Raw genomic sequence first — 24,607 nt, 5'->3', positions numbered from 1 at the left:
CATTTTTTCTCTGATAAATATCAGAGACATTCTACATTTGACTTACTGGAAAATACGGACAATGCCAGAAAATGTCAGCGCAAATTTTGCCATAGCTTCCTTTTGTACCGGTTTTGTTTAGCTCCCTGGCGAGTGAGCACACAGGAATGTCATGAGATAGCAAGAGGAGGGGAGGCAGTAGCAACTGGAAGGCAACACACAGCCAAGAAAATTGATCTGGTTTGATTCCCTACATCGACAGATACCGAAGAGTACGTGACAGATCGGTGTGTTCGGTCCTCAGCCTCGCAGCTGGTCCCCGCTTAAAACCAGGCAGATAATACAACATATGGGATATTGCTGGCCAGCCTGGTTTAATAATGATAAAATATCATTCCTCGTTCAAGCAGTGGGGGGTGGGCAGCTTCTTGAAGGCGGGAGGTAAGAGCAGTAATTAAACTGAAGTGCGCTGACGAGCTGCGGAGCAGCCAAGCGAGGGAGCTGTGCCAACAGCAGGAGGGTGCTCCCTCCGCGCCCCGGCGAGGAGAGCTGCACTCCCCCCTCCAACTTATTTTACCTCCTGGGTGGAAGCGTCTTTTGTCCAGGATATGAAGTACAAGGTTTCCTCTGGGGTTGCTCCTCAGGTCCAGGCTCTGCGTTTGCCTTCTGGGTGCCCTTGGACAGGGGATGGGAGCTCAAGGCAGTCGGGCTGCTCCTTCCTTGCCCGCGCTGTTTCCAAAATGGGCCAAGTGATGCTCGGCCTCATCCCTGCCTCTCCCGCACCACGACTGTTCAGTCATGCTAGGGCGCTGGGAGCTGGACCCAAAAAACCAGCATACACAGTGGCACATCCAGCAGCATTATCAAAGGGGCTTAATGTGTATCAAAAGGCTGAAAATAAGGCATTATGCATCATGTGTAGGCCAATGGGGCAACGCCGTGCATGTGGTGTGATAACCTCGGACAGAATATTTTGCTGATGTGGCTCCCCTGCTACCTGTGCCTACCTTGACTTATCTGGAGATACCTCAGGCCTATCAACATGGCCAGTACTGTGCTGGTGGGCAAAAAAGGCGACCAAAGGTATGGAAGAGCTTCTGCATGAGAATTGACTGTATAGGCTAGGATATATCACCTTGGAAAAGAGAGGGCTGCAGCAGGACGGTGAGCGCGACAGAGGGCTGCAAAAGAAGGGGAAATGGGAAGGAACCTTAATTCTTTCTCATGAGATTTAAAGGTAAATTTATTAGGCAGCAAGTTTAAAAGGAGAAAAAAGGTATTTTGCCACTTAGCCTTTGAGATTGTTGGCACAGGATGTTGTGGATGCCAGAACCTTCGTAAGGGGTCAGAAAGCAATTCACATTCAAGGAAGAAAGCTCCTTCAAGGGCTTGTTGAACACAGGGAGTTTACCTCAAGCTGGGAAAGTCCTTGAGCCACAGGGTGGGATTGCCCTGGGGAAGGCTGGTTGCATGCCTGCACTTTTCTTACGCCCTGCCTAGACATCTTCTCCAGGCCATTGGGTATGGGCTGGAGAGGTCTCTCTGCCCAGGACAGTTGTTTTGTGTTCTTACAGGCCGATGCTCTGCTTTGACATACCTCCTGAGTGAATCACCTCCATGAACTTTGCCTTATGAAATTAGACATTGCAACTGCAGAAACTAAAGGCATAGGATGGATTCTGCCCACTTAGCTGATTGGCAAAGCTGGGAAGTTCCCCCAGGAGCTATGAGTCCCACGCTTCAGGGAGGCCCAAGTATATTTACATCTATGCCACACATGAAGTCTGCAGTGAGTAATTGCATGCTAATGAATGTGCTGTTTTGCAGATTGCAAGATACTCTATGATTTGACACAGGACTTCTCACTTGCTCTGTCCTTTTTTTTTAACTTCTGGAGTGAGGAGGCTTCTGTTTTGCAATGGAATATTTTGCTCCTTGTGAATAATGTGAACAGCAATGATTAATGGCGGATTTTTTTAAAGCCAAATTAAATATGAATTTCAGAGTTTCTCATGTGGGGTCTTGAAGTGCCATTTCATTCTGTAGCTTGATGACACTTTTAAAAAATGTTTCATGAAAACTTTTAGGTGTTGCAGCTCTCCATTACCATAGCTCTGGGCTGCGAACCACAAGTGCTGCAAGGAACCCTGGGCTTGACTAAGCTCACACGTACATAAAAATAGAAATTTCATAGCTATGTGCTCAGACTTGCTGCCTGATAACAGCAAGGAAGTTGTTTTTAATTTAAGAGGTGCAAATTAAACTGTACAGGAACAAATTGCAAACTAAATTGCAAAAAACCCACAGGTGAAACTGCCAAAAATTAAAGTATACAGGGAGAGAAAAGGCAGGCTGTGCTGTCCGGGAAGAGGCTCCCAGGACCCTTCGCTGCAGCAGCACCCGGAGGCTGCCCCAGGAAGGTCCCTGCCGGGGGAATGGCTGGCAATCAGCTTCACCATGGCTGGTGCACCATAACTGCATTGCGCCGTGGACCTTCTGCCATCTTCACCGTCTTTCTCACAAAGTGCGTCTCTCGGGAAGAGCAAGGGGTGACGGGAAGAGGCGCACTGCCCTAGCGAGCCGTGCGCAGGGAGCCCTGCTGAGCGGAGGTGTGCGAGCGAGACGTGGAGCTGGATCCTCTGCCTTTCCGGAGCTCGCTTTCGGGTACAGCAACCTTGTCTGGTAAAGGGCTGGCTCAGGCCAGCATTTCAAAATCACACTGGAAAGCAGCTGAAAATGTAAGTAAGTTTGATGCATCGCGTACGCCCTCCACCAGGGTCCAGTTAGCTCCAGGTCAGGACTAGCAGAACAGAGGGCTAGCAGGAGCTGGTCAGCTGGGCTGTGCATGGGACAGCAGGAGCTTGAGGCCAAATGGGGAATTACGGACTGCCATTTACTTTCCCAGCAGGAGAGTGAGAAGCAATGATGAGCAGGAGGCCTGGAAAGTCCAGCCAAGGTGACTCGTGCAACCAGTCAATGAAGAAAAGCAGGAAAGGTGGGCTCACGGTTCAGAAATGTGCATTTGCACCATCCCTACCATGCTCATTTGCCTCAGAGCCCTCCGGCTCATGAGTGAGAGCCCTGGTTCAGGACACGGACTCCAGTCGGACAGATGTGGTCCTCCTGCACATCTCTGGCCTTGCCCTGCCCTGCGTAACTGGGATTCCACCCAGAGACCATGGCCAAAGGGCTGGCAAAAGGGGCCCAATTTGTCCTTACCTACTTTGTTATTCCTGAAGCAGGCGGGTGGCTTGGGGGTCGCTAGCAATACAGCAGCACTTGGGGCACTAGACTCCAGTTTTCAAGGGAAGGACTGCCTGTGCTGCTTAAGCACAGGCACACAATTTTAACTTTCTTTCAGAAAGAAATGAAGCCTTAAAGTCTTCTGCTTCTAAGAAAAGTGTTTTTCCCTTCAGTTTCTGCTGGAGGTTGGCTCAGACTAAAGTCTTGGTACATTCTCTCGCTTGAGCCTGATACCTGAAGGCAAATATGAGGTTCCCTGGCTCCGTCTTTACCTGGGGCTGCAGCGAAAGCCTGGATTCAGGCATCAGTGACTGTGGGAGACCTTGAAGCCTAGAGCTGGAGAACTGCTCACATCTCGAGTCTCTTTAATTTATTTCTAATGAGAATTGGAGTTGCCTGTGTATGTAAATCATTCTGATTATTGTAGCTTTATTACAGCACCATCTGCTTTCATGGTACTTTGCAGCCATAAAAATAGTTGTTGCCATAACTGTGTGTATGTATATTTACATGGTGTGTATGGGCCAGGGACTCTCAGCTCTCCGCACACAGCAATCCTGCTGGAGTCTGTACAGTCTGTGAAATCTGCCCAGTCTGCATTTGGAGGCAGTGGACCTCTGCGCACAAAGCAGATGAGACACCCGAATTGTTTCAAGATGTTGACTATGATGTGCCAGCTGAGGGATTAGTTCAAATGAATATCTAGTTTCATGAATGAGGCCTAATACCCTTTGCTCTTAGTGAAACCACCTCCTGTGGCATTGGTGGCCTGAGGTCAGGAAATTTTTGCCCAAAAAAGCCTTCTATCTTAATGCTTTTAAAAATCTTTGGCTTAAATGAAGGGATGGATATTCTTTCTCCAGTTTAGGATAGAGTTGGGTAATGCTGTAGTAAAAATGCTTGCTCCAGCCTATGTGAGCAGGAGCTGCAGCGGACGACTGGCAGAAAAGTTCAGGGCACACATGGCTAAGAGCATTCGGAGAGGAGCAATCTAACATCAGCCCTGGTGAGACAGCATGAACTACAGACAACCCATCTTTATTCCCATGGTGCAAACATCCAAAGGTTTTTGGGGATCATTTTTCACATGCTTCAGAGAAACTGTTGGTGGATGGAATTACTTATTTTTGCAATTCCCAAACACCGCAAAGTGCAGAGTGCCTACCATGCAAGTGCGGAGCTCCCTCAACTTGTAATCACAGCAATAGGCTTACAATGCCCATTGCAAACCACGTCAAAGGATGGCTCGCGCAGTTATCCTCTAGTCTTTTCCTTTAGTCAGCTCTTCCTCTCCAGCAGATGACAGCAGGTTACCAGCATGGTATTCTTCAGGAATCTCAGCATGGTGCATAGAGCTTCCCAGAGGTATTGCTCGCAATTCTACTTTAAGCAATAAAACATCCCCACGCGCTAGAAAAGGTGCTAGATAAGTAAATAATTTGTTTATAGTATTTCAGACCACCGTGGCTAGTAAGTTTGTTTTTAGTCAGGGGAGCAACCCATGTGGATTTCCAGAACAAGAAGAGACATACAGTGTTGTGGGAGGTTAGTGAGTTAAATACTGCATTTGAAGAGTAGAAAACTGTCCCTCTGAGTGGAGGAGGTGCAGCTAAATTCATGTCACCTTAAAAGCTTCCTTGCATACAGTCCCCAAGAACCTTTTTCACTGAAGAAGCTCCTAAGAGGTAAGGCCAGCCTTTCCTGTTTGCACACGGAGGCTGAAGAAATAGGATTTGTACTGTCAGGTGCAGATACTGCTCAGCCGATCCATACCCCAGCCCTGCTTCTGGTTACTTCCTCCTGCTGCCTCCTTCCTCCCCAGGAATTACTGCCCCCTCCAAATCTTTCCTGTGCAACAGTTTGCCAAATGATGCCCTGATCCAGGATGGTGAAATGATCAATGTTGGAAAAAAGACCCAAATCCCATTTTTTTCATAATTAGTGGTTGGAGCTAGGGAAGGGTATTATTTTAGCCAGATCTGCCATTGCTGGATGAAGCAGCCCTGCCTGAGCAAACACAAAGCTTGTTTTCAGCAACCATATCTGCATGGACACCCTGTTGCTCCCTCCCGGGTGGGTGCTTGTGCAGTGAGGGGCTCCGGGCTCAGGGCAAGCCGTGGCACCCAGCAGGACGGCCGTGTCTGGGCTTCTCCTGCGGGGTCAGGCATCCCAGTGCCAGCGCTCCTTCTCCACGACAGGCCACTGAGCAGGCATCTGCGCTCCTGGGGAAAAATTATCCAGATATCCCTGGAGCAAGAGATGCCCTTGGGGCTCGCTGAGCACCTCCTTCCCCGAGGCATTGCACAGGGGGGAATGGGGCCATGCCAAAGAAAAGGGACTATTTTGGTCCCTAGGATGAAGGTGCTTGGCTGCGCTCGGGACCGTCTAACTCCTCGGCGTACAAAACCCTGCAAGGTGCCCCTCCTTTGCTCCCCCCGGCCAGCCAAGCACAGCGTTGCAGCCGTGGTCTCGCTCGGTGGCCGAGTGCAGCAGAGCGAGCTGGCCACGTATGACGGGGAAAACTGCTCCAGGTGCATCTGCCTGGTCCTCAACAGGCACCTCCTATGCATATTCACCACCCAGTATTTTATACACCAGACTGGCCTCGCTCCCAAATGTGAGTCCCTTAATACATGTCGGTTGGGCCTGCGTCTGCTGTGGTGTTGAATAAACTCTTGGAAGGTTTGTTAGGACATGGCTTTTTTTTTTTTCTTTTAATTAGTGTGGCTCACTATGACTGCTTGGTCTTCTGGAAAAAGCCAGTTCACACTGCTCGGAGGCTTAACGGAACAAACAGCAGTCACACACATATAATTTAAGTGCCAGCAATGTGACTTAGGCAGCGCAAGACACAGTAACACTGCATTAGCTCATCCTATGCTGACATTAGCACTTTGATAGTCATTCATTTCCGCACCTCTTGCAGAGATTCCTCTTTTCCTCCGCGTGAACTGCAGCCTGGGCCTGGAGCTGGGCAGGGGGCTTTGCCCGCTCACCCCGTGGCTGAGCAGGTGCTCCATGAAAGCCCTGCAAACCCACCGGATCGCCTGTCTGGCCCAGCTCCCCCGCCCGCCCCACCGCCTGCGCTGCCCTGGCAGGCTGCCCTGGCACTCCTCCTGTCCTCTCGCAACGAAGGACACCGGCACGTCACTCTTTCTTTTTAGCTGCCTTCCTTTTCGCAGCCTTGCCAACCCGCGGGGTCCACCTGGCTGCTTTGGTGCAACGTGGGGTGGCAGGAGGGTCTGGTGGGCAGGCGAAGTTAGGCTGAGAGTGCTTGTGGGGCGCGAGGAAGAAGGGATTAAAGTATCCGCAATGTGGGCAGTCCAGATCCCCGCCTGGGGCGGTAGGTCTCTCCCCTGACTTTGGTGACGCTGGCTTTGCCACCCGGCAGCCAAACCTGCACCCTCCAGAGACACCATGGCAGCATCTCTCGTCAGAGCTGCTGAAGCGGCTCCAAACAGCAACTGCCTCTCATTGCCCCCCTAGCACTTTTATAGTAAGTAAACTTCAAAAATTGGACAAGCTCAGGTAAATTTTCAACGTGGTGAGCAGGGAATTGCTGAGAGAACTTGCTGTAACGGTGCGATGGGAAATAATACTCACTTCCAAGGGAGCCCATTTCACTCAACGCCCTATTAAGCAAGCAGATCTCTGAAGAGTATATGTTTTTGACCAAACCGAGACACACCGTATGCAGAGATAAAGGAAACCATTTCCGCTTGATGCCTGATAAATTATTTTAGTGGCCACATCTTGCACTCAGTGATGATTCACTATGACAAGTTAGCCCCCGACTTCAGGAGACAAAGCACAAAACTTGCAGTGCGCACAAAAGGAAAGCGCGAGAGGAATGAAGGAATAAATCTGTTGAAAGAGTAAGGTTTTGTATATCTAGCAGAAATAACATTTCAAACCTGCAGTAACACATAGCCTTAAATTGAACACAGTGCTTAAGCTGTTAATATATCTAGTTGTCATGTTTCTTCTGTGTTTGCTTTTGTTGAAGGAACACTGTCAGAGAGTCTAAGCCAAAAATTTAAGGTTTATAAAACAAAAGGTTTTTAAAAATTATTTCAATAAAATAAAATGTCTGTTGCTTAGTCTAAACATTCCTTGTTAGTATTGGGAATTGAAACAAAGCACTGTTTTCTGATGCACGAGGACCAGAAAGTGACAATGGCAGCTGTGTTTCATTTTCCAAGCTGAGCAAAATATAAAATATGAGTCCATAGTATGAACAGTGGAAAGAACATTACATTCTAAAATGTGCTTGGTTAAAAATATCATCAAAGATCCTAAGAGTAACTCAGGTAAGGACCAAAAAAGAGAATTAGAGGGCTTTGATCATGTCCACAGCTTTAGCAAGAATGCTGAATGTTGATAATATTTTGCGTATCTCAAAATATGACTTCCTTGTGAAGAAGTCAAGGGTTATTTTTAGGCATTCAGGATTGTTTTCATATCCATAAGAATTCTCTAGAACTACAAATAAGAGACTAGCTGGAAAGCTCCATTTTTAGTTTTGCTTTGGAAAACCGGTGGGGAGAAGACCTTGGGAAGCGTTCATCCCCTTGCTTGCAGTCCCTTGAACAGAGCCGTCACACCATAAGTAACCTTGCTAGGAGTGTAAACGCCACATTTCGCAGTGGCAAAAGTGCCATGCAAGTGTGTCACAACAGCTATGCTCAGCCAAAACAGGGCCGTCACGGACATGGGCCACCACCCCTGCAGCAAGGCTGGGGAGACACCAACAGCCCAGCGTCCCCAGGTGCTTCAGAGCCAGCCTGTCTTGAAGGGCAGCTCCATCGTCCACCAAAAGCCTAGCCATCCACATGTCCCCTCTGGCAGGGCTGACTCCACTGGCCACACCACATACTACTTCTTCACAGCAGCTCATGACACCAACTCTCTGGTCAGAGTGGTTTGGAGAAGCAGCGGGGATGATGCCTCCTTACACTCCCCCATGAGTACTGTGCACCAGGCAAGGGCTAGCCTAAATGAGAGAAAGCAGCCCGGGCTGGGGTGCAGCAGCTGCGGGTTTCAGGAAGAGGAGGGCTGTAACTGTAGGAAGAAGATCCTGAAGGTGCTGCAAAGAAGCCGGTGATGAGAAGGGTGCTGGGTCATGCTTTGGGTGCAGGGATTGTGAACTGATGCTCTCCTGGGGCTTGGACGGGAACTGTTGATCCCAAGCGAGACCTGGTACATCCCATGATAAAAATATCCCTATGTGAACCTCTGGGGCTCTTACTGATTTATTTTCTTTCAGCTCCGTATTAAGGTTCTGCTTTCAGGTGTGGTATTTGTCATGGGGACTGGCTTGTATCAACCAAGGACATGTGTGCACCATCAGAAGAAGTTCAGACTGACAGGTTGCAGTGCTGAGGCCATGTCTGGTAAGGGTGGGAGGGCGGGGGGAGGAATGAAGAAAAGCTGAGTTTTCCATCTGCACATCTTCTAACAATGATTATTTACAGCCTTTTGAAGAGATTCCAAAGTTTTTAAAAAATGTTTTCTCCCTTGTTCAAAGTCTTTAAATCAAGGTTGGATCCCTTCTGGAATGACAGGCACTAGCTCAAACAGGAGCTGTGAGCCCAGCACAGGAATTATTGCGTGAAATTTTATGGCCTATGTTATGAGGAGGTAAAACCAGATTATCATAATGGTCTTTTCTGGCTTGCACTGCTATGGATCTATTAATCATGAGGAAAGTGTCAGGCTTTGGGGAGAGCAGGGAAGAGCCTGGCTTGGTGGGAACAGGGCAGGAGAGGTGCTGCATGAGCTCCCATTGGCAGGGGCCAGCTGGCTGGGACACTGCATGGTGGAGGCCCCAGTGGGGGCATGGTTGCAGCCTTCCCCACCGTCTCTTTTCCTGTAAGATGGAAACAAGGCTGCCCCAAAAATGGTGCCTCCTCCCTGACAGTCTCAACTAGTTCTGGCACCCAGGATCAGGGTTTTTTCATTGCTGATTTAGACCGGAACAAATCTGTCTGGTGATTAGATCTGGATACATGCTGCTTATTTAAGCTCATGTGTTCATCACGTCCTTCGAGAAAGGATGATCCTTCTTCAGGTGACCCTTGCCATTACGCTGAAGGCAGCGCTCAGCCTGCTCATTGCCCTCACCAAGTGGCCCCTCTCCGGGCCCACACGCAGCCCCTGCATGGGAGACGGGGAGGAGGGAAGAGTTCAGAAAGTTCGTTAGGCTGGCTCCGCTTTTACAGCCAATTAATAATGAGTCACATTTTAGCAGTCTGAAAACTAAAGGTTATACTGTTGCCAGAGGAGGAAAACACAGCAGGAGCAGGTGGCAGGAGAGCTGACTCCAGATCCCGTCAGCTATGCTGTCTCGCAGGCAGATGGCAAGATGAAGAGGAAGGCCTGAGTTAGCGAGCTTTGACTTTATTTTAACATCAGGGCTGGTGGTGGGAGGGGGGGGGGAATAAAAAGAGCTCCCCAAAACTGAACCCAGGTGAATGGCAGAAGCTGGGAATTTTCCTTCTCTATGTTTTTCCAGTGCTGTCCTGGCTTGCGAATCGGGTGCTGTGCAGGTTCCAGGTCTATATTTATCACCAGGCAAGACAAGCCCTGTGCTACTTGCTAGTTAAGCCTTCTGGTTGGTAGTCACTACCTGCCGATGACAAGCAGGACGTTTGTTACAAAATAAAGCAATTTTTAGAACGGGAGGCTGATACTCCAACCTGCCGGTCCCTTGGCTCATCCCCCAAACTGGAGCCAGGGCGGAGCGCTGACAGTCGCTGCCAGCTCTCGGGCATATCCTTGGAGAGACGGGCAGCGAAACGCTGGACCCTTCCCCAGGGGGGGCGGTGGGAAGGAGAAGGGGACCTTCACCGAAAGGTGAAACTTTTCCATTGGCTGTGCCCAGGTGACTCGCGGCAGTAAAAGCTATTCCCAGTGCAGGCAGGGAAGGAGGCTGCTCGCTGGGCTCTCATGAGCCTCTGGGCCCATAGCTCGCATAGCTTTGCCCCATGGTGAGCATGCTTCGCTATCAACAGTTCCTGGCACGCTTGCACGGCCCTGGCCTGCATCCTCCCAACATTTGTTTTGTCTACAGGCTAATATTTTCCACTCCATGCATCCAAAAAAAATACAGTGTGCAGGCCCAGCTGGGCGATGGTATTCCTCTGCACCGTGACACTCCATTACAAATATCCGCACCCCCCCCCCCCCCCCCAGCAAAAGCCGGCAGTCAGGGCTGGATATTCCTCACCGCCCTGGGATGCAGGTCCTGCAAAGCTTGTCTGGACTGTTTTTTTTAACAGGGGCTTGAGAAGGCAGAGTCGGAGCATTTTGAGGGGTTATAAGAAGCAGGAAGCAAGTCTGTGATCCCTCAGAGGAGCACCCCAGGGTAAGCGAGGACAGTGCTGATGTAGAGCAGCTGAGGGGCTGGCCTGTGAGCGCGCTTGCTCTCTGGCTCGGCCGAGAAGTGAGCTTGCTGCAGCTGCGGGGAGAGCCCTGGCAGGGGGGAAGGCAGCTCTTAATGTGCTCTGCAGCCCCTCTTTTCACATCAGCCCCCGAAGCAGCGTTAGCTCTCCATCCTCACCTTGCCCCTGAGGCCAGCACCGCAGAAAACAAGCTGATTTCTTCTGGTGTTCTCCCACCCGCAAACCCTCCAGCTCTCTCTCCAGCAGCTGGGATGCCGGTGACCACCTTTTCTCCCTCCTGGACCCCTTAGGCTGCCTCTGCAGGGTGCTATGAGGAGAGGCTGCCCTTTGCCCATGTCAGTGTGCACTGCTAACAACTGGGACCAAATGCCGCCCCAGCATGCCACTGACCCTCCAGGCCTGCTTGCTGCAGCTGGAAAACGAGGTGGAGGATGCAGGTGCCATCCATCCGGTGCATTCAAATAAAAGCAGGCTGACCAGAGTTGCAAGCTGCAGTTTAAAATGGCAGGTGGAAAAGAAAGCCATAATCTGAGGCTGGCTTTGAGCTGCTCTGCCCCCTCGGAGTTGTATCCCATGGAGCATTTTTGGAAACTTGTGGTTTTGCATGAGGGAAGGTTTCCCAGCAGGTTCTCCCTTAACTTTGGCTGGGAGGAATGGCTTGAGGTGCCAGGCAAAACAGACACGGCGATGATGGGCTTGCTGGATGGGAAGGCTATGGGCGTGCAGATGTGTAGGAGATCTCTCTGTGCCTTGCTGTGGGCCCAGCCAGGAACGATACGCTTACCACCTCCTTCGGAGTTATCCCCTCCCAGTGCCTGCCCTGCTCCACCGGGCAACTCCTGCCATGCTTGGAAACACGAGGTCAAGCTGCTAAACTTGGAGCACATCAAGCAGTTGGATAAGATACTCATCCTTCAGAGCAAGGTCAAGACTAGCCATTTAAAAGTGTGCAGGAGAGGCTCAGGGTGAGTAATGCAAACCTGCCATCACACATCTGGATCAATCATCCCCCAATAACCCAGCAATCGCTGTTGGAGGGTGTGTTGCATTTGCTCTGAGTAAGCAAACACCCCTCCCTAGCACAAGACCATTTTACTCTGCAAGGCTGATGTTCAGTGAAAGCAAGAGCCAGCAAATATGAAACTCATGCCCCACAAGGTATGGAAAAAAAGGGTGGAGTAAGAAAAAATACAGGGTTTACTTAGGAGAGGAAGTAGAGCTGCAGACATAAAAACTGAAAAAAAAATCCATCTGGGACTATGGCAGAGAGATAATTCTTGTCATTTGGTGTCCTCAGACTGAGAGGGGTAATGCAAAACTTTCCACAGGGTAACTGATTCATAAATCTCCAGCGAGATGTGTCTTGCTGTTTCTCCTGAAGGCCTGGTGCTGGTGACTACTAGAGCAAGGGCTCCTGGCCAATGCAGACCCTGGTCTGGCCTTGGGGTACAGACAGGAAGCCCAAAGTGGGTTAATAATGAAGCTAAAGCTCCAGTGCAGCAATCACACTTGCAACATCACTGTCAGGCCTTCTCCTGCTGCCAACAGCATGGAAAAACCAGGAGTCATTTGGAAGCTTTGTCATGAGGTGAGCATGACCTCCAAAATAGTGCGGCTGGCTCCCAGCTCCCGTGCTTTCGTTTTATTTATAATTGCTCTTGTTAGAGAAATGTCCCTTTTGAATAAGTGCTGGGGAGGCAAAAGCTACAATGAGGGAGGGATAGTTGTATAAATAAAACTAACTGCCTGGGATGACAGTGGCTTTAGTTTTGCTATTTATGTCTTTTGACTTACAGATTCTGCCTCTCCCAGGCTGCAGGTACAGCACGGCTTCCTACAAAAAGCTGCAAACCAGACCAGAAGCAATGGTAAAACTTTCCTGGATGCCTCTCCTACTGCTCTGGAACAGTTGCAAGACATGACCTTGACATATACGGCAAAGAGATCAGTCTTGCATCGTGGCCGGAAAGTTGACAAAAGCAGAAGCACTAGCTTCTCCCAGAAGGCTCATAAGGAGATTCAAGCCCTGATTCTGCAGAGTACGTGACGGATCCTGATTACTAATGCACCTTGCATAATCACGGTCGGGAAATCATCGTGTCACAAGCAGCAGAACACAGTGAAATGGAAGTGGAGACAGAAAATAAGGAGTTGCCTTCATTTTCATCAGGATGGCTGTAGGAGTGATTCGCAAATTTGTAAGAAGGCTGGTCATGTTTAATGCATGTCTTAATGAGCTGGAAAAAGAGGTGAGCAGTGAGGTGGCAAATTTGCAGATGGCCCCAGATTGTTGCGGTTACTCAGGATGAGACTGGGAAAAGCATTTTCACTGCGAGGTCCCTGCCCGGAGCTTGGCCCTGAATTCAGGGCGGTGGGAGTGTCCCGCCATTAGGGGATCGCTGATGGCACCATTTCTGCTCTGCCTAAGGTGCGCAAGGCAGCTGGGCCAAACTGCCCTTTCTTTCAGCCAGGTCCTGAAGTGAAGCATGCAGACAGCACATTCACGAGCCCCGTGAATTCATGAGCAGGCTGTGTCCCTCCAGCTGTGGCCCCTCCAGCTGTGGCCCTCAGCTGCAGCAGCCGATTCCCTGCGCTCCATCAGGGGTGCGTGTGCTCACTTCTGGCAAGGGACGGTAAGTAGCTACAAGTTGCACCTTGCCAAGTCTAAGGAATAAAAAAAGTTGCATGACAATATAATTCATGCATAGAGCTTAGTTATATATATCTCTATAACTAATAATATATATATATTTATATAGAGTGGGTATAAGAAGCAGTCACGAAACACTGGAGAGAGAGATCAAACACTATTTACATGTCACATTTTCTTTGATTTTCAAAGCTGATGAGTGCTTGCCTGCATTTCATAGGGCTGTGAAGCAGCTCACAATCTCTGAGCACTGGGCCCTGCTTGCCTCTGTGCCTCAGTTGCCCGTGTATAAAGCAGAGAGAGTCCTTTATGTCACAGTGGTCACAGTGGTTCTTTCGTGTTTATAAGTCACTCAGACATTGCCAAAGTTGCAACTACACAAGCAGACAATAGAAGGGCACTGTGATCCTTTTAATAAGAGTCTCATTAATCTAAAAATGAAATAAAAAGCATCTGAGGTTTATTGAGAATAGAATAGAGTAGAATAAAGAAAAGAAAAGAAAAGAAAAGAGAAAAGAGAAAAGAGAAAAGAAAAAAGAAGAAAAAAGAGAAGGAAAGAGAAAAGAAAAGAGAAACAAGGAAATTCTGCCTCTGCCAACAAGTGATCCCAGAACTTCCCTCTGGAATAGCCACAAATCCTGAGGAAAATATGGGGTCATAAGCCACTACCTCTTAGACCACAAAACAATACCTGTGTGCTAAGTCTCTGCTGCATCCGTGAACATGCCTAAATGTCCTATGCTGGATGGACAGACATTACTTTCTCTGCGTTTCCTAAAGATCTTGGTCAACCCACCCCAAACTCAGGACCTGACTCAACAAGCCAGGGAATCTTATGCATATTGCAATACCAATTTCAATGGGTTTAAATGTGTGCTCAGTAGCACATGAGCCTGAGGAACCAGCTGGTTCAAGACAGCAGGCTATGAAGTTGTGGAAAATACTAAGGTTAAGTGTCAATGCACTTTAAAATTGCTTAAGATATTAGAGTTTGTGTGCTAAGGTGCTTTACTGAATCAAACCTGGGAAAAAGCCCCTTGTAAAGCCATGATCAACATGTTTTACGTATATATACATACATATAAGCTTTTTTATATATATATATATTGTATACAGGGGGAGCTGTCAAAACTTTAGGAAGATAAATTGTTTATGGCTCTAAAAAGCACATCTGTTTTTCAGGTTTTCACACATAGAATAGTGTCATGGCAGCAGTAGCAAAGTGGTAAAACAGTGTCTTGAGGTAGCTCAGCAGGGATGAATAAATCTTCATAACTGACAGCCCATAATAATAATAAATACTTGAAGAGTTTATTTCTTCCTCTATCCAGTTAGAAAATGACTGCATGGGAATCGTCTCCAACTATTGGGACTCTTCTAAATGAGTACTGAGCCAATCCACTCTGCAACCTCTGCCAGCTTCAGCATCTTAATAATTAATAAGGTACCACTTGTAGCTAATGCTAAAGAGGACAGATGTTTCCCCTTGGAAGCTCTTTTTTCCCTTCTTCTTCCCCATCATTTCCACTGCCTTTCTCCCCACTGTTTCGGAGTCCCCTTCAGTTCCCGAGGGGCGCCCATTCCCACATTTGCAGAAGCGCAGCCTGGAGCGGCGTGGCGCACCCATGCAACGCCCAGGCAGCCCAGGGACCACATGCGGTGACAGCTCGAGGCAGAGCTCCCTCTGCGATGGCCCCGCGCGGCACCACAAATTTGGCGTTCCCCTGCCGTGCGCGCTCTTCACTGGTGATGTGCAACGCACGCGCAGGACACGTCTGTGGAAGCAAAGCTGGGTTAATGGTATTGAAGGTGATCACTGTCATTAGGTGGAAGGTGAAGCAGCAGCATATTCTCAGTAAGTGGCTTAATACCTTCATCTCTTTTCCTGCTGGCGCTCGGTCAGCTCAGCCCCCCGAACGCCAGGAGAGGAAACGCAGCCAGATATCCAGACTGGCCTGAGGAGCAACCTCCGCAACTTTTCCCACCTCTGCATGGAGGTAGCTCACACACAAAACGGGGACACGTGGTCTGTTAAAGGTTTATGCACTGCCCTTCGCCCCGGCATGGGTCTGTGCTGTGCTCAGCCTTTGCACTCGCCATTTGGGGGGGAGCTTCAGTCGATCAGGCCATGCTGTGTGGGGCTGCGCTTGTAAAAAAAACCCGTAACAGCAAGGCATTCTTACTCTGCATGCATGACATTTTCCAATTACATGATCCTTTTCAGTTAGGCGCTGTAAGAAGGATAGTTCCTACCCCTGGGTAGTCTAACTTACAGTATTGTAAGTTCCTGTATAAATGCAAGTTTTGAGGGCTGCTCCTTCAAATGGAGAATCACCTGCTTGTTTGTACTGTTTTGTACTTCCCTGATATAATAGCTTTACTGTGGTCTGGTTTGCTTGGGTTGCTACTACCACCACAATGTATTATTATCACTCAATAAATGCCACAATCATCTTGAGGTGAGATATAAGATATGTAATCTGAATGCATCACTGATTTTTGTTCTTGTTCTTACAAGATGTTTAATCTATCACAGCATCTCAGAAGGTGGCATGTTTACTGCTGTTTCAAATGTGTGTTCTACTCTGTGACGTTGGATCATATTGTTAGCATCTGAGTGAGTTATTAAAAATGACTGCTGGAATGCTACAGGTCACTAAAGGATTTTGGCAGTAAAACATCCAAATATTTGCTAACTTTAAAAGGATTCTTTCCATTCTAAACATAAGATTTATGATATTGTAGTATCTGGATTTGCCCAGAAGATAAACAGAATTGCTGGTTTTTGGTGTCAGCAACGCTTGATGCTCATGAACCTGACACGCAGAAGCATGTTAGTGCCACTGAAACAGTTTTATGTTTGGCTGAGTTAGTTGTGACTCGAATCTCTCCATATATGCATGGTGTCCAAATGATAAAAAGAAGGCTGAAGTGGCCTATCTGCTCCCCTTCTTGGAGGAAATGTATGTTCAAATTTAAGCTGAGATAAGTCAACCAAAGCCTAGCTGGCTCATTGAGCTAGGGTAGTTAAGACACAGAAGATAGTGTGGCTAACATTATTGTCAACCACCTTTGACTCCCCAGGCCAGATATTCATTTATAGGTGGGGAAAGTGAAAGCACAAATGAAGCATAGCAGTCAAAAGTCCATCTCTGGCCCCATAAAATGGGAACAAGCTGTCAGGCATCTTTCTGTACAAACCCTGCAGTCCACAGCTGAAATCAGCAGAGCTGCAGTGATTTCACCCAGCCACAGCTTCATTGCAAAGTGGGCAAACTGTCAGCAGCTACTGCCGAAATGTCATGTTGGTCTGACTACACAATTGCTCAAGGTCCCTTTGGGGTGGAGAGTGATGAGAGGAAGGGCAAGGGCAGGGAAACGAGGCAGATCACTGAAGCTGTCTCTGCAGCCCCATCAGGCCCAGCTCAACTTCCAGGTGAATTTTTGAAGACATTTGCATCCTTCCTAAAGCGAGGAGGGATCGGGTGAGGCAGGAATATCCTCATTTCCCTTTCATTGTCCGCATATCCTTTGCCCTGGAGGAGTTTCGTAATGCCTGCCTGCAAGGAGGGCTGCATAACATTCACAAGCATGTCCTGACTGTGTCGCGGGGAACGTTCCCAAGAGCAGCCGAGTGACACAGGCGCTTGGCTCTTCATGGAAGCCAGCAGGGCTTATGCTCCTTTGAAAACTTTCACTCTGCGTGACTAAAGGCCTTCAAATATTTTTAAAGCCACTCCAGAAGCACATAAATATTTGGGTACAGCCAGCCATACTTTAAACAAACAAAACTCCTTGTCCTCAAAGATGCTCGCATCGTGCCAAAGATCAGTGTGGGACTGATGTCTCCTCTGAAGCTTGCTTGTTTGAGCCTTTCAGTGTTGTGATCCCCCTTTCCTCTCCCCGTCAGGCCCCTGCAGAGAAAAGCGGTGACAGAATTTACAGATGTATTTCGAGGTATTGAATATCTCCAGCCAGCCATCTCGCTCCTGCTACCTGTGCTGCAGACTGCTGTGCTGAGCCCTGAACAAAGGCTCAGGACAAATGAATCCCCATGTTCACTCCCAGCAAAGGTTTAAAAAGAATCACCTCCTTCTCCTATTACTGCACTGTCTGTTATTTTAATTTTTTTGTGTGCAGACAGCAGCATTAAGCCCACTGGAGAATGAATGAATAGCAATGAGACAGGGCAAGAAGGGAATATGGAGCAGCTCTCTGAAAGTTACAATGAAAATGCCTACGGGGAGGTGGAATACATTGCAATTAATGCACAGATACACACACACATGCACACACACATACACATACATGACGTTTTTGGGAAGCATCCACATTTACTGACGCATACTTTCTGTGTGGGCAGTTGTTTAAATATCTGTTCAAGCTTATAGTGTGCCCTCTCTTTTATCAGTTTTATATAATAATTGCCTCCTCTCTGCTACAAATGCAGGCGCAGCCAGAGCCCAGGGCTGCAGCATACCAGGAACATTAGAAAGTTAGATATAGACTTTGCTGTGAACTCTGAAATCAAGGACTGTTTCTAATTACAAAATGTATTATTCAGGTATTAAAAGAATTGATTCCCTGCTGGTAGGGAAAAGGAAAATAGACCTGTTTCTTATGGCAGACTGAGAGATGGAGAAAGAGAGAGAGAGCATGTCTATCCTATAATAAATACTGAGCCAGCTACTTTCTGCCTCCAAAACTTTCGGCTTTTATTTAGTAGGAGCCCAACAATTTGCCTGTGACACGCCGAAAAAAATACTCCCTTTACGCCGTAGCAGTTTGCATGCCCGAGTAGCTTTGCAACCCCTCTGCATCCTGCTCTTTCTCAATCAGCAGCGAGATACATGAATCCGGGGTGGATCCGGGGGCCCCTGCGGAGCCAGGGGCTGTGATAACATGGCAGAGGAACACATGGCTCAGGGAGGCACTCTCGTAAAAACAGGCTGAGAACATTTTTGTTTTATTGCATTTAATGAAAACCAGGAGGGAACTCTTTTTTTTTTTTCGTGAGGGAGGAACTCAAGTCCCTGGCTTAAAAGTGTGCGGGCACGAGCCCTGCGTTGCCACCAGAACCAGCCATCACCTGGCCGAGGGGCTACGTGGCGAAGCACCGCGCTCACTGTCTGCCTCAGCAAGGTGGCGTGGTGCCCCGTGCTCCCCCCACCCCCTCTTCTGCTTTTGCTCCTCTGTTCGTCCCTCCGGGTCCATCTGCCGCATCAGTTTTTCCATTGCTGTGATTTATTTAACGCCGGATGCAATAACCTCAAAAGCCCATCAGGCGCATTCCCGAAACGGTGACGAGAAGCTTCACTTGTCCGGCTTTTGCAGGACAGCCGCTTTGGCCCTCCTGGTCCCTGCTCCTTCCCACAGTCCCCAAGAAGAGGGGAAAACAGGCTGGTGGTTGCAGGACACATTTCCCTTACCACAGCTCCTCACACAAGGTTGCCCATGTAGTAGCTACCTCGCCAGGCTTTCACGCTTTGGCCTCGCTAAAGGAGGAGCCGCGCATGCTGCGAAGCTGTGAATAAAGAAACCCAACCCTGCCACCTCCCTCCCCAAAATATTCACAAAATATAACCGGTTTTAAAAGGAAATTGTGGTTAAAAACTAGTTGATAGACAGCTTTTGAAAAACGCGAGTGCTAGGCTTTTCACTGCAAAAACAAATGGCTGGTAATGGAGTAAACATTTTGCAAGCATTGCAAGCACTGCTTGCAAAGGAATAAACATTTCCCATGGAAATGTTTGATTGTGAAAACAGGCCATTCTGATTGAGAAATGTAAACAGAATTTACTTCTGGTTTGGGATTTTAGCAAGCTCCGTTCCCCTCTCGCCGCTCAGCGGGGGCCCCGCTGCTCCCAGGAGGGTGGCACAAGCCCAGCCCCAGCTCACAGCACCGCACAACCGGTGTGTCAAAATGACTGTGGGAAACAAGTGGCCGAAGATGCGACGTGGCGCATCCCATCCAGGCAATGCTACGCAACATATGGCGACACCTATGAGGCCGGGACCATTTGCAGCGCCGCCACGAGAGGGAGGGCACTGGGGTGGCTCTCGTCAGCCAGCGATGCCGCTTCTCTCATCCAAGTGCTCGCTCTCACTGCGTCTGCTCCAGACATCAGACCCACTGCAAGTGTAAACACCACTTACCCTTGCGGCTCCAACAAGAGGCAATCTGCTGAAACGCCTGAGCCTGTCCCAGGGCCGTGCAGACGGTAAAAGGCATGCCGTGAACAGCGCCGGCCAGTTGTCCATCTCCCCCGGGCCCTGCGGGTCTTTCTTGCCCCCTTTTCTCCCTGCCCTGAACGCTTAGTGCCCCGTCTTCAGCATGGAAGAGCCCTTCCTCCTGACTGCCTTCTGAGGAGGAGGAGGGAGAGAGGGAGGGAAACGTTATGCTTGTTTTTAGGTCAGATGAATGTCCTCGAAGTAAAATGGAGCCCTTAGCTGGCTGTGCAAACCCCACAGTCAAACGGTGCTCATGTTTGCATGTAAATACGAGGCTGAGCAGTGAGGGCCAGGGCCACTTCTGGGTTACTTCAGCAAGTCCAGGGAAAGCTTCTCCTGCACCTCAGTCTCTTCTGCCGTAGTATCGATAGGAGCTGAGACCACTCTGCAGCTCATGGGAGACGTTCGGTGTCTGGCAAACCAGTTCTCCTATTAACTCTGCAAGGCTGATAGTACAACAGCAATAGGTTCACTCTAAGCCAAGTTTTTGCAGAAGGCACGTTTTTACAACCAGGAAATGTCTGTTGACTAGGTCTTTGTATGTAAATACTCCCCCTTTGACTAGTGTGGCAGTCCTGCTTTCTGGTTGTCTATACCAAGAACACTTTGAGCGTCACTGGGAGCAAACAGCCATAGGACTGTTGCTTCTGTCATGACCAAAAATCCCATTTTCCCTTGATCTTCATTCTGTACTGCGTAGTCATCGGAGAGCTGAAAAGTGGGGTGTTTTTTTTTTTTGGTATGATAAAAAACTCAATGCTGCCCTCTGTCAGAAATGTAGTAGTACTGTTCTTAAATTGCTTTTCCTAATTAATAAAAGTACTGCGTGTTCTTTCTATGGTGTCGCTTTTAACCATAAATACTCCTTATCACATATGGGTATATGCATAAAGCTGAGGGAGTAATCTGATTGCTTTCCACTGCGCTATTTCATGTGCTAAACATTTGACAGTGATTAATAATGCGCCCCGACTGCTCAGCTATTTACAGTGACTTCTAAAGTGTGGAAGGCTTAATGAAAAGAAGAAATATTACTGCCCAGGTAAAAAGAAAAGAAATGCTGCTATTGCTGCTTGTGTTTATTGCTGTTTAAGTAGAAAGAATACATGTCCTCTTTTAAAATCTGATTAACCTGCCGTGCAGGATAACTGGGCTCCCATCTCATGAAGGCCAAGTTCAGGTCTGTTAACCCCCCCTGCTAGAAATATGAGGAGAAAGACAAAACTGCCCAGTTTCCCAGAGCTCACCAAGCTGGTATAACTCATGCCCATGCAGAGCGGCTATAAAACATCTATACGCTAGTGACACCATTCTTGACTGGAGCATAGGTCTTGTGCTGCCTGGACCTCTGCAGAGGGCTGGATTTAACACACCAGCAGTAGTTATTTCCTCTAGAGAGACAAAATATGGCTCTCAGCAACATATCTGTCAAATAAACAGCTAAACACAGACCTGTCCTGTCCCGGCACATTGTGCCATCATCTCCCAAGAGCGATCATCTCCAGGAACATGTCCAGCGGGCAAGCGAGTCCCTCGTGGCACCTGCATGGAGGCCACGCAGGGGAGCGAGCTGCCAGGAGGGTGCCAGGGGGCTTCCCTGCCCCTTGCAGCCATAACCAGGCAGTGGCATGGCCTGAGGGCGCTGGGCATCACGGGGGGAGGGGGGACCTCACAAGACACCAGGAGGTTGCTTTTCGGATGGGCGTTGCTCTGGAGAAGGTGCAGAGGGCTGGGCACAGACCCAGCCTAGACCTTCTGCTGGGATGAATTTTCCCACACATCAACACTGACCAAAGACACTGCGGATTTAACTTGGTTTCGCAATGAGTCACTGAAACTACCAAAAGGCAATCCACCGGGGAAATCAAAAGGAGTAATTAAGAGAACATAATAATTAAAAATGTATCCTGAGAGATGCTGTACGTGACATCCGCAGCAGACAGCGAAGCGTGCCTGGTGCTAGCGCTTCCTTAACCCACCCCAGGTTAAATGAAGTCTCTGGAAAGCTGCATCCACAAAGTTGCCATGGTTACAGATGTACAAACCTGAGAGCTATGATGAGTCCTGCCCTGCTGTGACCTTAGTGTGCATCTTCTAAGTGAAACTATTTAGTCAACCCCGGATTAAGGAATTTAAAAAGAAAGAACTCAAAAAAGCCTTAATATTTTCAGAGACATAAAAGACAGATTAAAGAAGATTTTATAATATATGCACACTATACAGTGTAGCGGGAGGAATCTGTAATATGGTATGGAACTGTAAATTGAGCCAGTCATTATTCAGTCCTCATTTTGTATCCAAAAGTTCTGCTTAGATTTGTTTATATCACCTTCTCTGCCAGAGATACCTGCATTTAGCAAACAGTGATGTATTATGTGTGTATTTGTGTGTATATATACTAGGATATACTTGTAATACATCATAAAGCCTGTATGCTAATTATCCCATGATAATATAGCATATTAACAATACTTTAGTTTTCATCAAAAGTAGTTTCTTTTGCATACAAGATGCCAGATGCAAACCCATGTGGCTTGATCAGAGTGGAAATGAAGGGTGCATAGTAACCACTTGAATACACTTTCCATGTTATTTTCCTGACATAAATCCTACTGCTAAAATATAAGAAACCATGAAGGATTTTAACATCACAGTGTTTACTGCACGTGATGAGGGAAACTGGATTTCACTGTAAGAATGCTTTTCCAAGGGCACACTGATGCACAGATATGTTTTTAGGATTGTGGTAATAAAATCTATCTTTGCTTTTCAGATTTCTTTAGACGGCTTGCTATTTTTCCAAATGCTGACTTCATCTGAGCATTGATGCTGACAGGTTTGCCCTGAATTAACCCCTAAACACTGTCATAGCAAACTTGGTGGGCAGTGCCTTGACTTCGTGAGCAAGCCCATAGGCACTGAGAAGCTGTCTGAAGACACCAGCTATGTCTATAATAGGAAACGAATTACCTACGACTGGGACCAGAGCCAGGTCCTGTTCTCTGTTGCAGGGGCTCCCAGTACACGGCTCCACTGAGCCATCTTCCTCCTCCCAGTCGCTGGAGAGCAAGCAAAGAAGTATCAGTGCTTCCAGTGGCAGGGGGAAGGCTGTTTCTCCCTCCCTGAGCATGTACACACATGGGACAAACAAATCATGTTCTGGGGAAAAACTGCTCCTTGCACAGATGTGGCTCCTAGCTAAGATTTAAGTGCTGCTGAAAGTGCATGTATGGGAGCACTGCAAAAAATGTGGGTACCAACTTCCACCAAGCTACCGAATTAACGGCATATCATCTGCAGTTTGCATGAGGGCCCTTCTGAGATGAGGAGGGCTCTCAGCAGATACAGCAGGATGGCTGGTGTTGTTTCTGAGAGGAAGAGGAAACTAAATAGCAGCTTTTTTGCTGAAAAATCTAAGCTTTCTTTTCCTTTTCAAAATAGGGCTTTTAGTTCCTAAGCTATGGATGCACAATATAAAAGCTAAAATGGTTTTCCTAGAAAGCACTAGAAACATCTGCTATATAGATAATAATGCATCATAATACAGAACAATCCAAATGTCAGAGGCCACTCTGAATTTCTGTAAACCTGTTAGAATCAGTGATTTGTAGCCAGTAAATCCACTGGCAGCATTTGGCTGTAAAGGATTATAACTGCTGGCCTGATAATAGGACTTGGGCATTATGTAAACCCCAATTTAGAAAGGAGTCAGTTTGCCTTACCCATAAATGATTACACTTGAGTCATGTCATACCACTGTCTCATCTCAATTTCCCTGTAAGGTGACTGAGGACTGTAATATTTACCATGAGTCTGTGAGTATTCTGGTGTCAGCTGTGCTACCTGGTGCCCCTGCAACTCCCATTAAATCCATGCAGCGAATTCCCTTGCCCTGGATGGGACTTTCCATAGGAACTGAAAAGGGTGCTGAAAGTTTAACTTTTAACTAGTAGGACTTCTTCATCCTAGCAAGGTCTTGTAACCTGCCATTTCACAAAATCTGAACTTATCTGAGCAGTTACTTTCCTCTGAGCTACCTAGTCATTTAATTGTATGGAGCATTAAGCTTCTTGCCTGTGTTCCTCATACAGTCGTTTGGTCCTTCTACTGGCCTCATTGCCTTTGCAGACTGAGACATTGCTTTTCTGTTGAATTGTTTGAATATCAGTAGGGGGCATTATTGTCTATGGTTGTCTAGTCTCAGAGCGCAGTCTATGATTTCTTATTTTATTCTGATGAGGGTTGTGTCCATGAACAGATTGTGTAGCAACTACAGAACTAACCCCACTTCCATGGGTAATCCTGACAGATTTAATGGTCCTAGTACAAAAGTCACAGTTGAATGACCGGGACCATAAATGTCACACTCACTTGTTAAATCTACTATCTATTTGAAGAAATGATCTGTAGCATAACTTTTTTCTATAATGCTCCCATCAACAGAATCAGAATGTCTTTATAGCTCAGATGAATTTTGTGTGCACCTTCTTGTCTATGCCAAGTACAATAATGTCTCACAAGAAGGAACAGAAGAAGAGAAATACAATTTTCTGCAAGGTAGATTAAAAGATGGGAACGTCTCTAGGTTTCCATGTAGAAGACTGGTATTTTGCAATTTTTACTTTTGTAACACTCAGACAGGTTTTTAAAAGAGCCAAGACCCCATTTACCTCAAAATTTTCAAAAGGCCTCGGCACTCAGTATCTCTCCTCTAGTCAGATTTTCTTTCACAAATCTTTGGCTTTGGAAATAATAAAGTTGTCTTCCAACATGACCTATAGCAATGTTCTGACATGGGCTTGTGTGTGTGCTCTGGATAAAATTTATTTATGTATAAAGAGACTAGCAGAGGGATCTATGTGCCACTAACACCCTGAAAATAGGACTTACAGAGTCTCTTTGCATACTCTGGCCTTGAGACCACTAAGAGGCGGGGGATTTCAAGTCAAAATTGAAATTCATCTTTGAGCTAAAATGTGATTTTCATGCCTGGGCTCTACTTACTCAAGATTTCTATTATAGCCACAGGACAAAAATGCTAATCCAATACCTTTCATTTTTCTAGAGTCTCAGTCCCAAACATTTTATTCTCCAGCAATAT

The sequence above is a fragment of the Apteryx mantelli genome, chromosome 2 (assembly GCF_036417845.1).
Source record: "Apteryx mantelli isolate bAptMan1 chromosome 2, bAptMan1.hap1, whole genome shotgun sequence".
Taxonomy (NCBI): domain Eukaryota; kingdom Metazoa; phylum Chordata; class Aves; order Apterygiformes; family Apterygidae; genus Apteryx; species Apteryx mantelli.
This window is presented reverse-complemented; position numbering follows the sequence as displayed.